Source organism: Neoarius graeffei, chromosome 14, assembly GCF_027579695.1.
Source record: "Neoarius graeffei isolate fNeoGra1 chromosome 14, fNeoGra1.pri, whole genome shotgun sequence".
In the NCBI taxonomy this organism is placed as follows: Eukaryota; Metazoa; Chordata; class Actinopteri; order Siluriformes; family Ariidae; genus Neoarius; species Neoarius graeffei.
In genome coordinates this window covers 25,154,113-25,164,351 of record NC_083582.1, presented here as the reverse complement: position 1 = coordinate 25,164,351, position 10,239 = coordinate 25,154,113, and the positions used below count along the sequence as shown (strand labels likewise).

Below are 10,239 nucleotides of genomic sequence, written 5' to 3'. Positions count from 1 at the left end.
AGATTTTTAACCATATCTTTTGTTTTAATCCCCTTTGTGTCAAGAATAGTGGTAATCCTGAGTCTTTCATCTTTTTTCCCCCAAATAGAATTACTTTTGTTTTATCTGAAGAAAATTTTGTGACATCCAGTTGTTGATTTGGTCGATACACCGTGAAAAAGTTCAAGGGGTATGAATACTTTTGCAAGGCACTGTATGTGTCTGAGCTCTCCAGAGTGTCCTTTTGAGCTGGGTCAGTTTTAGACATTAGGCCTTTAGGGGGCGACAGCTGCGATCTAAACGGGTTTTGTCTAAAAGAGTCGTCGAGGAAGTCCAGCATTGTGAGCTTCCGTTTTCCGCTCGGCTCCCACCCTGCTCCGCCATCATCCAGTCCTGGACAATAAGGAGGATTAAAAATAAAGCCAAGAAAACAATCATGGGAGAGCTGGTGTTTGACAGCAGCCTTAACCTGAGTCAGTGTTTATAATGATTAAATATGATGGAAAGCGAGAGCGGCGGGATGTCGGGGTCTGCTGAGAGGCGGTACAGCCGTTTTTTCATTGACAATCAGCTGATGGTGTTGAGGGACTGAGTGTGTGTGTGAGAGAGAGAAAACGACTCGTGTGTCTCGTGCTTGCGAATCTTAGTTTAAAAATCACGACGTCTCAGTTCGTCTGAACATTAAGCGATGATCTATGGCTTGATGTTCAAATGAAGATTCTTTGTGTTGACTGAAGAAAGAAGCAGCATTTTTTCCCCTCATCAGGCCGGATACTGAGCTAGCTTTAGCTTTAGCTAGCTGCAGCAGAGACACCACGGTAAGGACCTTCTGCTTCCCTGAAATATCATCCATCACACGGGCCTGCACACACTGCACTCATGCTTTGTTTCTGTTCTGAACTCTCCATGCTAATGTCCGCGTTTTCTGGAAGTCACACTGTGTTTAGCTATTTTACTAAGCACCTGATCTTTTAATTCAGTAGCCTGCGAGCAGCTTTTGCTAAGCGAGTTAATTAATCGGCGGTTATTTTGACCTCCTGCTCGGATTCGGGAAAATTCCGCCTCCTGCAATAAAACTGGTGCAGACTGTTGTGTAAAAATTCACTAGTCGCTCATGCAGATTAGTGCTGGGTGTGGGTATGAGCTACAACCAAGCAAACAGCAGCACAGGAGGCGGGGCGTGTGTGGGGATAAGGAGGCGGGGCGTGTGTGGGGATAAGGAGGCGGGGCTCCAGTAAGTGATTCAAATAATTGCCCCTTTTCCACCAAAGCAGTTCCAGGGCTGGTTGGGGGCCAGTGCTTATGCTGTGTTCACATATATACTGGTGCGATAGTGGTATACCGGTCCAGTTTAGTGCATCTGTCCACACCAGCGAGAAATGTTTGCGGTTTTCTTTCAAGGTAGTTGAAATGCGCATGCGCGAAATGTTTCCGTGGTTACCGAGTAATTTCCTTCCGAGAATATATGGCAGATGAAACAACGTGTGTGTGCTTTTTGTTGTCAGTGTACAGTCTGTATTTGGTCATTGATTCAGTCGAATCGTATAAAACGCGTGAGGCAGTTGAGAAAGAAACAAAGAAAACGAATCTCGTATTGTATGAATAACCTGGAAGAAGCAGGAATGGTTCATTGCGCATGCGCATTATATTTGCATCGATACAGAACCGCTTCATCTGTCCACACTACAGCGAAGCGCTACAGTACCGTTACTGTACCGGTACGAAACCCATACATTTGTGGGTTTCATACCGCTACAGTACCGGTATAGTTGCTAGTGTGGACAGGTGTTGTGGTACGAAAGTAGTATCATATCAGTACAAAATCCCTAGTGTAGACAGGGTATTAGTTTGGAACCGGGTTTATTGTTTCCACTGACAAAGAACTGGCTCTGGGGCCAGAAAAACCGGTTCCAGGCTAGCACCAGCTCTTTGCTGGGCAAGAGGAAAGAACCGCTTATGTCAGCGGGGGGGCGGAGTTGTTAAGACCAACAGCAATCGCAAGACCGCGAAAGGTCGCCATTTTTAAGCGCCGAGAAACAGCAGCTGTACAAACGCGAAGTCATCCATTATTGTTGTTTGTTGCTTCTTCTTCTCCTCCGTGGTTTTTGTTGCTTTGATATTCACGCCAAGGTTTATGCAAACGCAGCGACGTAACTGACGTATACAGCGACATAATGACGTGGCTCCCCTTAGCACCACAAGCTATGGAAAAGCAAACTGGTTCAGAGCTGGCTCGCAAGTTGAACGAGTTGTGAACCAGCACTGGCCCCGAACCAGCCCTGGAACTGATTTGGTGGAAAAGGGGTAGAGTTACAGTGACCACTTTTATTACCGTCACAGCATTACCCCAAGTGTTTTATTCTTCTTGTACCACAGAAAGTAACCTCATCGCTCCCTACTGGATGCGTTCCAACCTCTATGGCAAAATGAATGGGAATATCTTTTCAAAAAATTACATTTCGGGTTACACTTCAAAGTTAAGACAATGGCTTCCATATGTTGTGAATGTCGGGCAGCTCTATCGATCCTGGTGATCATACTTTATTTTTTTCCACCGATTTGAATTGCTTTGAATGTTTTTTTAATAAGCTGATTAGATTAGATTCACTTTATTCATCCCACATCAGGGAAATTCATGTGTTACAGTAGCAAGAAAATGTCAAACAGATAACAAATAAAACTGAAATAAAAATTAGACAAACGAAGGATTAAATACAGAAGGCTATTTGCGTTATCTACATATGTGTACTACTGCAACACATGCAACACATTTGTCCCGTACTTACACTTTGTTGAATTAATTCAATATCATAGTCGCCACTGAAGTCCACTCGATCCTTGTTTACCATCAATGGATCGGTCACTCGTCAAACAGTCTGCCAAAATCCAAGTAGGAAATGCTTCCGGGGGAATCGCTGAGCGTAGCTGTCAGTTAAACACAAGTTAGCCAATGGGAATGCATTCCTGGACAGCCCACCCACACGTGAAGTTTGTGCCAAAACTGCAAGCAAAAAGTCAGGGAGCGCAAACGAGAAAGCTGGAATCGCAACCAAAATAAATTACGTCAAACAAAACTGAGAAAGACGCGGAACAAAAATAAAAGGTTTCTGAAGAGTAATAGACTGATATTTTGCACGATTGCACGAATAATTTGTTTGCCAGTCTAAAAAAATTGACTTTTTTTTTTTTGTATTTTGATTTGTCGTTTTTGTTTGATATTTCAAAAGTATTGTATGGACATTTTGGCACAAAATTGATTCCATAGTGTCAGAGTTATTTACAGAAGGGTCATCAAAAATATAAATAAATTAAATACATACTTCCAAGTCCTAAATTTCCCATGCTGGTCATGAGAACGGTTCTGGAAGTTGATAATACAACAAGTGTTCTCCATCCATTCATCCATCCATCAGTCAATCAGTCGGATAATATAGACATCACCGCAACACTACTATTCCTACTGCATTGCTCACTTCAGCTCTGTCGGGCTCCTGGCCACGGATGGCTGTGGCATCATCAAGATTTGAACTAGTAATCTTTGAATGGTGGGCCGAGCGCTTTTCAGGAGCCCGTATTTTCTATAAGCAGAGTGTGTGGGAATTGTAGTTTGAGGGACTGTGCTTGTAGGCTGTGTGCTGTATTCTGGGACGTGCAACCCGGAAGTCTTGCCAGGCGCTGTTTCCCGACACTAATGTGACAATTTTCAGCCCAGTGCAAACAATGGATAACTGAAACTGCAGTTAGTGGATATGGCGGTCTCGCTGCATAAGCAGAAATGTTAGATAGTCTTTGCTTGAATAAAACTGAATGTTCAGAAATAGGAAAAGAACACTCTCGAGATGCAATGCAGTTTGACTCATGCCATGTTGCTAACTAGGTGATGCCACAATAATGGACTTGTCACTTCGTGAATTATGGCATATCTGGTCACTCAGGGTTTTTACGATTCATGGAGGTTCACGCTCTGTAGTATTCCCTTAAATACAGTCAGGTGGGAATATGTGATAGTGTTTTTTCCCCAGAAAAAATTAGCCCTAAATTCTGGCATGATAATACACAGATAATTGAGTGCCAACGGTGCGAAAGTGAGCACCAAAAACGTGAAGTGAAACTGGGGGGTCTGGGGCATGCCCCCCCCTGAAAATTTTTTTGAAAATAGATGCTCTCAGGTGCATTTTCAGGGTCTCTGAGAGGTTTTAGATACATGATTATAGGATAGATTTTACCAGTGTGTCAAGAAGGACATATCCAGGCTGGACAAACTGATCAGGCGGGTCGGCTCTGTGGCCAGTTCTGTGGCCGGCATGAAGCTGGAGACTCTGGTGACAGTGGCAGAGAAGAGGTCTATGGACAAACTATTGACGATGCCAGTCACCCTCTGCACACCGTCATCACAGGGATGAGAATTTTCCGCGGATCTGCGGAATTCCGAGTTTTTCCCGCTGAAAATGTAATTTTTGTGAAACGTGTAAATCTGTTGAGAGAATCTCGGGGGGGGGGGGCGTCGGCGCGAGGCGAGGGTTGTGGTGGCACAAGCAGGCAGGACTGACCGCCAGCATCTTTCGGCAACGCTCATCGCAAAATTAGTTGCAGCTGTGATAAGGGAAATCGTCATTGCTTTCTTCAATATTTATGCTAACTACAACTCACGACGATTTCCGGCAACGTTTTGGCACTAGTTTCATCTCACTTCTACAATTCACGGAGAAACAAGCTATACGTACATGGTTTTGATCACTTCTTAAGTTCTAGTTATTTTGGTTAGTTTTCAAAGTTACTTTGCCAATATGGCGAAAGTTTTGGACCGCAAAAATGAGGATCGTGCCAGGGAAATCGATAAATTGAACGGGATAAAGAACTGTTTCCGATGGGCATGGCTCGATAGTAGCGTTACCGTGCAGATAGGGACACAAACTGTGACGACGTGCCTGACGGAACATATCCGAAAAGTGGACGTGCCGGGAAAGGTTCTGTGTATTCTGTGCTCAGATATGATCAATTATGGAAACAGAGGAGCTAGAAACATCCAGGGGCACATCAAAACAAAAAAGCACAAAGGTACGTTTTACTTAAATCGTCAAAAGGGGTGTTCACACGGCACATATTTGCATCGATGCTGCACCGATGTATTTTGTTGCGATATATCTTACACCAGTGTAAATTTTGTGGAGCGTTCACACGTCACAAACCTGCTTACTAGAGAGAAGCGTGTTAGCACCGGTGCAGACCCACTTGCGGTCACACGGCAGTTTTTGCGACCGTGCTATAGACCCCTTTCACTGACGTCACCCGAAACCGGAAGTAAACAGACCCTGCGCCATTTTGGAAGACCAACAAACTCGTGATTAGGCAGCGGTAATAACGGCAGCGGTATGTGAACTCGCGAGAATAAAGTGGAGTGGCAAACGACTTTAAACAAACAAATCTGAGCTGTTTTATTTATGATTTATTGGCCCAACAGTAGACTTGAAAGAAACCTGTGTGAGACTTGGCAAAAAACTGTGGATATAATGGATAAGTCTGTGCATGATCTGTGGACACTTTGAGGTAAGCAAACGCAAGAAATTCAGATTTAAAACATGCTAAATTGGCCTCAAGTTGATAACTGTATGAGGAGCAAGCCTCCCAGACTTCTACAATTTAATAATAATTTAGGATGGTTTGGGGCTTGCTCGCTGCTGCCAGGTTGGTTGTTGAGTAGCCTGACTTTTTTTTTTTCTTGCGTGTGGTATCATTGTTGACGCGAGGTTGTTTTTTGAACATGCCAATGCGGACACGATTTCCCCTGATGAGTTATGACTTCAGACGCGATGCGTGTGTGGAGGTGTGGAGTCCGCGTGATATGTGCGTAAGATAGGCTTCTCATGTGTTTGGAGATCCACGCTCCGAGACAAGCGCAAGCGCGCCCCCCCCCCCCCCCCCCCCCCCCCCCCCGGAAAAAAAAGGGACCCCCCGAAAATATCGGCATAGTTCGAACACTGAGTGTAGGCACTGGGTGTAAACAACAAATAGTTTACAATGTCTGGGTAGCAAACAGATGGCAGAATTGGTGTCCGGTCCTCCTTATGTTTCCATTCTCCCTTGCCGCGAGTCTTATCATATGGGTCAAACCCATCAATCACAGCCAGTTTCTCCACATACCATGCCCTTTCTGCAGCTGGTAATGTACTCACATAACCAGAATTATCATCCATCGTGTCACTTTACTCTCGCTCGTACTTTGTTTTATATTGTGAGTGCATGTACTTGGTCTTCCAATATGGCGCCTAACAAAATCTTGCGGCGCGGTGACGTCATGTGAAAGGGGTCTATACGATAGTAATAATGTGGAAATATGCGCATGCGTGAAAATGTACTTCCTTTTCCCGGTTGTCATGGCATCACCAAGCGCCGGGAAAACAACGTGGATGAAGACACCAGTGTTGCCAGATACTACTGATGTTTTCCAGCCCAAAATATGTTCAAATCCGCCAAAATGCATTTAAAACCACCCAATCTGGCAAGTTAAACTTATTTTGTTGTTGTTGATATTCGCCATTTTGAAAGCGCAAAATACCAGGATGCAAATTATGCAATGCCCGTATGTAATCAACTCTCCTCACGTGTAGCGAGTCTACCCCTGTAGCATTCAGACGTCCCGTTTTATATCGCTGCTGCCCCGCAAACTAGCATTTACTCCGGAGTAAATTTCTTAAACCACCTCCCGAGCAGGGTTAGATTTGCACCGGTTTAAGCAGCTTTCAGGGGCTACACCGGTATAACTTTGTACCGTGTGAACGCTCTACCAGAGCAGCCCTGGTGCTACACTGGAGTAAAAGTTGCCGTGTGAACACCCCTAAAGATAGTCAGGAGGAATCTAATATATCGTTACTGTTACCTCCATTATCGCTCACGATATATATAAAATTATATCTGTAGGGATTTGTTATCTTAAAGTTTATAAACATTTTAAACCATCATTGAATTTGAAAACGTATATAATATCTATGTGGGAAAGTTGGCAGACATTTCAGAGTTGTTTTTTTTTTTTTTTTTTTAATGTCCCATTCTCATCCCTGTCATCAGCAACCAGAGGAGCCTGTTCAGTGATAGAATGCCCCTTTCCAAGTGCAGGACTAATGGCCCTTTTCCACTACCCTTTTTCAGCTCGCTTCAGCTCACTTCAGCCCGACACGGCTCGCGTTTCGACTACCTCAGAACAGCACGACTCTGCTCGCTTCAGCCCTGCTCAGCCCCCAAAACTCGCACGGTTTTGGAGTGAGGCTGAAGCGAGCCAAACCGAGCCGAGTGGGGCTGGGGGCGTGAGGAGACACTCCCCTGTGCACTGATTGGTGAGGAGGAGTGTCCTCACATGCCCACACACGCCCCGCGAGCACGCTGGGATCTGTAAACACCGTAAACCCGGAAGAAGAAGAAGAATTACGAGAATTTCTGAAGCCTTATGCGCCTCGCCTCATCTATACGCTCTTGCCAGTATCTGTTGGCGTTGTCGGTGACAACAAGCCACAGCACCAAGACCAGCAACACTAACGACTCCATGTTTATTGTTTACTATCCGGGTCGTGAGACTACCGCTTGAAAGATCACTGATGTCACTGTTTGCGCCGCCTAACGACATCACGTGACGTCCACCCACTTTCGCTAACTCCACCCAATGTGTCCACCCACTTCCAGCCAGCACGGTTCAGCGTGGTTGTAGTCGAAATGCAACTCCAGCAGCCCCACTCAGCTCGACTCAGCCCAACTCAGCACAGCACGGCTCAGCCCAGCTCAGCCGCGTTGGTAGTGGAAAAGCGGCATAACGGACTCAAAAACTCCTTTGTCCCTCACGCCATCAGACTGTACAACTCCTCTCTGGGGGGGAGGAGGGGTAACAGGAGGACAGAGGACGGGAAGGAGCAGTAGCCTAGCCTAAAAATAAGCAATATTGGACAATGTGCAATATCTCTCCTGCTGCCGCCCCCCCCCCCTTTTTTTCCCTCCTCCCCCCTTCCTCTCTTCCCTATATCTTATTCTTTTTATATTTGTATATGTAAATACTTTATTTTAATTTATCTAGAAGTTTTCCTCTATTTCTTTTCTCTGTTTATCTGCAATGATGCTGCTGGAATCTTAATTTCCCTGAGGGAACCCTCCCAAAGGGATCAATAAAGTCTTATCTAATCTATTAATGTATACATGTTTGAAATTTCACCTTAAAGTTCAACATGCAAGTTAAACTGTTTTCTTATAGATTGAAAATCTACAGGGATACCTTAATTATCTATGATCAAGTAGTGTTGTAACACAAATGTGCTTGAAAATCTGAACAGTGGTTTGCTCCATCTTATGCAATCCAATGAAGAGAATCGATCATCATGACCTCCTGTTGATCACAAAGGGATCTGAACCCAAGACCTGCCATCTTAAAATAAGTTGCTGTATTACTATAACTGTAATGATTTAGAATGTTTCTGATGCAATTACCATAGTATGTGTATAACTAAGATGCACTGAAAAGAAAAGTAAGGCAACTGCGTATTATAAAGTTTAAATTTTGGCACTTTATTAAATGGACTAGATTAAGATTAAAACATATTTAAAGGAAAAGAAAACTTAATTCATACATTTTAAGTTTGCAGAAAGATTATGTACTTATAAACACATTCATGAAGAGAATTTAATAAGTGTCAAATGTAGCATAATTTCGAATAATAATGATAAGCATATTTGGCAGTGTGATGTCACTGTGAGCCTTTAACAAAAGAATAATCCGGAGTCGCCTTTTGTTAAATGGATCCCAGTGACATCACACTGCCAAAAATGCTTATGATTATTATTTGAAATTATGCTATATTTGACACGTTTGGATAACTTCACTTCATGAGAGTGTTTATAAGTACATAATCTTTCTGCAAACCCAAACTAATGAATTAAGTTTTCTACTCCTTTAAAGCAGATTAATTCTCCTTGGCTTTTGCTTGGCCCAATGTTGGGCAGCCCTCTCATCGTCCATCTCGCTGTCATCCATGCTGATGTGGATGAAATTGTCGAGCGAGTGCTTTTTGAGCCAGTCGCTGTGATAAAAATTGATGACGTTGTCGTGACAGTTGTCTGGTTTTGTGCGCCATCACTCACGTGGGTTTGTTGACGTTTAGTCAACCAATCTTTGATCAAAACCATAATGATAATAGACTAGGTCAAACTTTTGTTTAAAGATATTTTTTTGGGGGGGGGCTTTTTGCACCTTTATTGGATAGGACAGTGTAGAGACAGGAAATGAGCGGGAGAGAGAGACGGGGAGGTATCGGGAAATGACCTCGGGCCGGAATCGAACCCGGGTCCCCAGATTTATGGTATGGCGCCTTATCCACCTGAGCCACGATGCCCCCAACTAGGTCAAACTTTTGTGATTAAAATCAGTCGGCTTTGTCTGTCTGGTGGGGGACATCAGCAGCCAATGAGATCGCTTATAATGAATCAGAAAATTCCAGGATGTCTGACGTTTTCTTTCAATATTTTTATTGGACGGTTTGAACACGTGATCTTGAGACAGCCAACGGATTAGTTTGTTTACATCATACCACGCGGACATATTACTTTGACAGAATCGACACAAACGTTGGAAAAAAAGACCGCTTGTTTAACACAAATATCAATCAGTATGTAAATGGATCTGTTATTTGCTGTCCTATGTATCTAGTTACTTGTGGGTAGGAAATTTAACGTATCGGGGTAAATCTAAGCGTATCGGATTTTAACTAAAGCAACTAATACCCTGTCCACACTAGGGATTTTGTACCGATATGATACTACTTTCGTACCGCAACACCTGTCCACACTAGCAACTATACTGGTACTGTAGCGGTATAACTGTATCAGTACGAAACCTACAAATGTATGGGTTTTGTATTGGTACTGTAGCGCTTCGCTGTAGTGTGGACAGATGAAGCGGTTCTGTATCGATACAAATATAATGCGCATGCGCAATGAACCATTCCTACTTCTTCCGGGTTATTCATACAATACGCACGTGCTTTCCAGCTGTAAATAAAATGTCAAAATGGCTCAAAACGACCGTGGAGCTACATGGAGCAAAGACGAAGTTATGTGTTTGTTGGAGCTTTGGGGAGACGAGCGATGCCAGGAATGGTTGAGTGAAGAACGGAGATTCATTTTCTTTGTTTTTTTCTCAACTGCCTCGCGTGTTTTATACGATTCGACTGAATAAATGACCACCAGAAATACAGACTGTACATTGACAGCAAAAAGCACTCACAC

At 43.7% G+C, this 10,239-nt stretch overlaps 1 protein-coding gene across 2 annotated transcripts in view; it reads left to right on the top strand.

Annotated features, from left to right (window-relative positions):
* Positions 1 to 342: 342 nt before the first annotated feature.
* The window catches only part of taok2b (TAO kinase 2b), a 102,370-nt gene continuing 92,473 nt past the window's right edge, over positions 343 to 10,239 (top strand). For both annotated transcript variants that reach the window (XM_060939467.1, XM_060939466.1), the window contains exon 1: positions 343 to 797. The gene's annotated coding sequence lies outside the window, so the exon portion shown is untranslated. The remainder of the gene's footprint in view (positions 798 to 10,239) is intronic.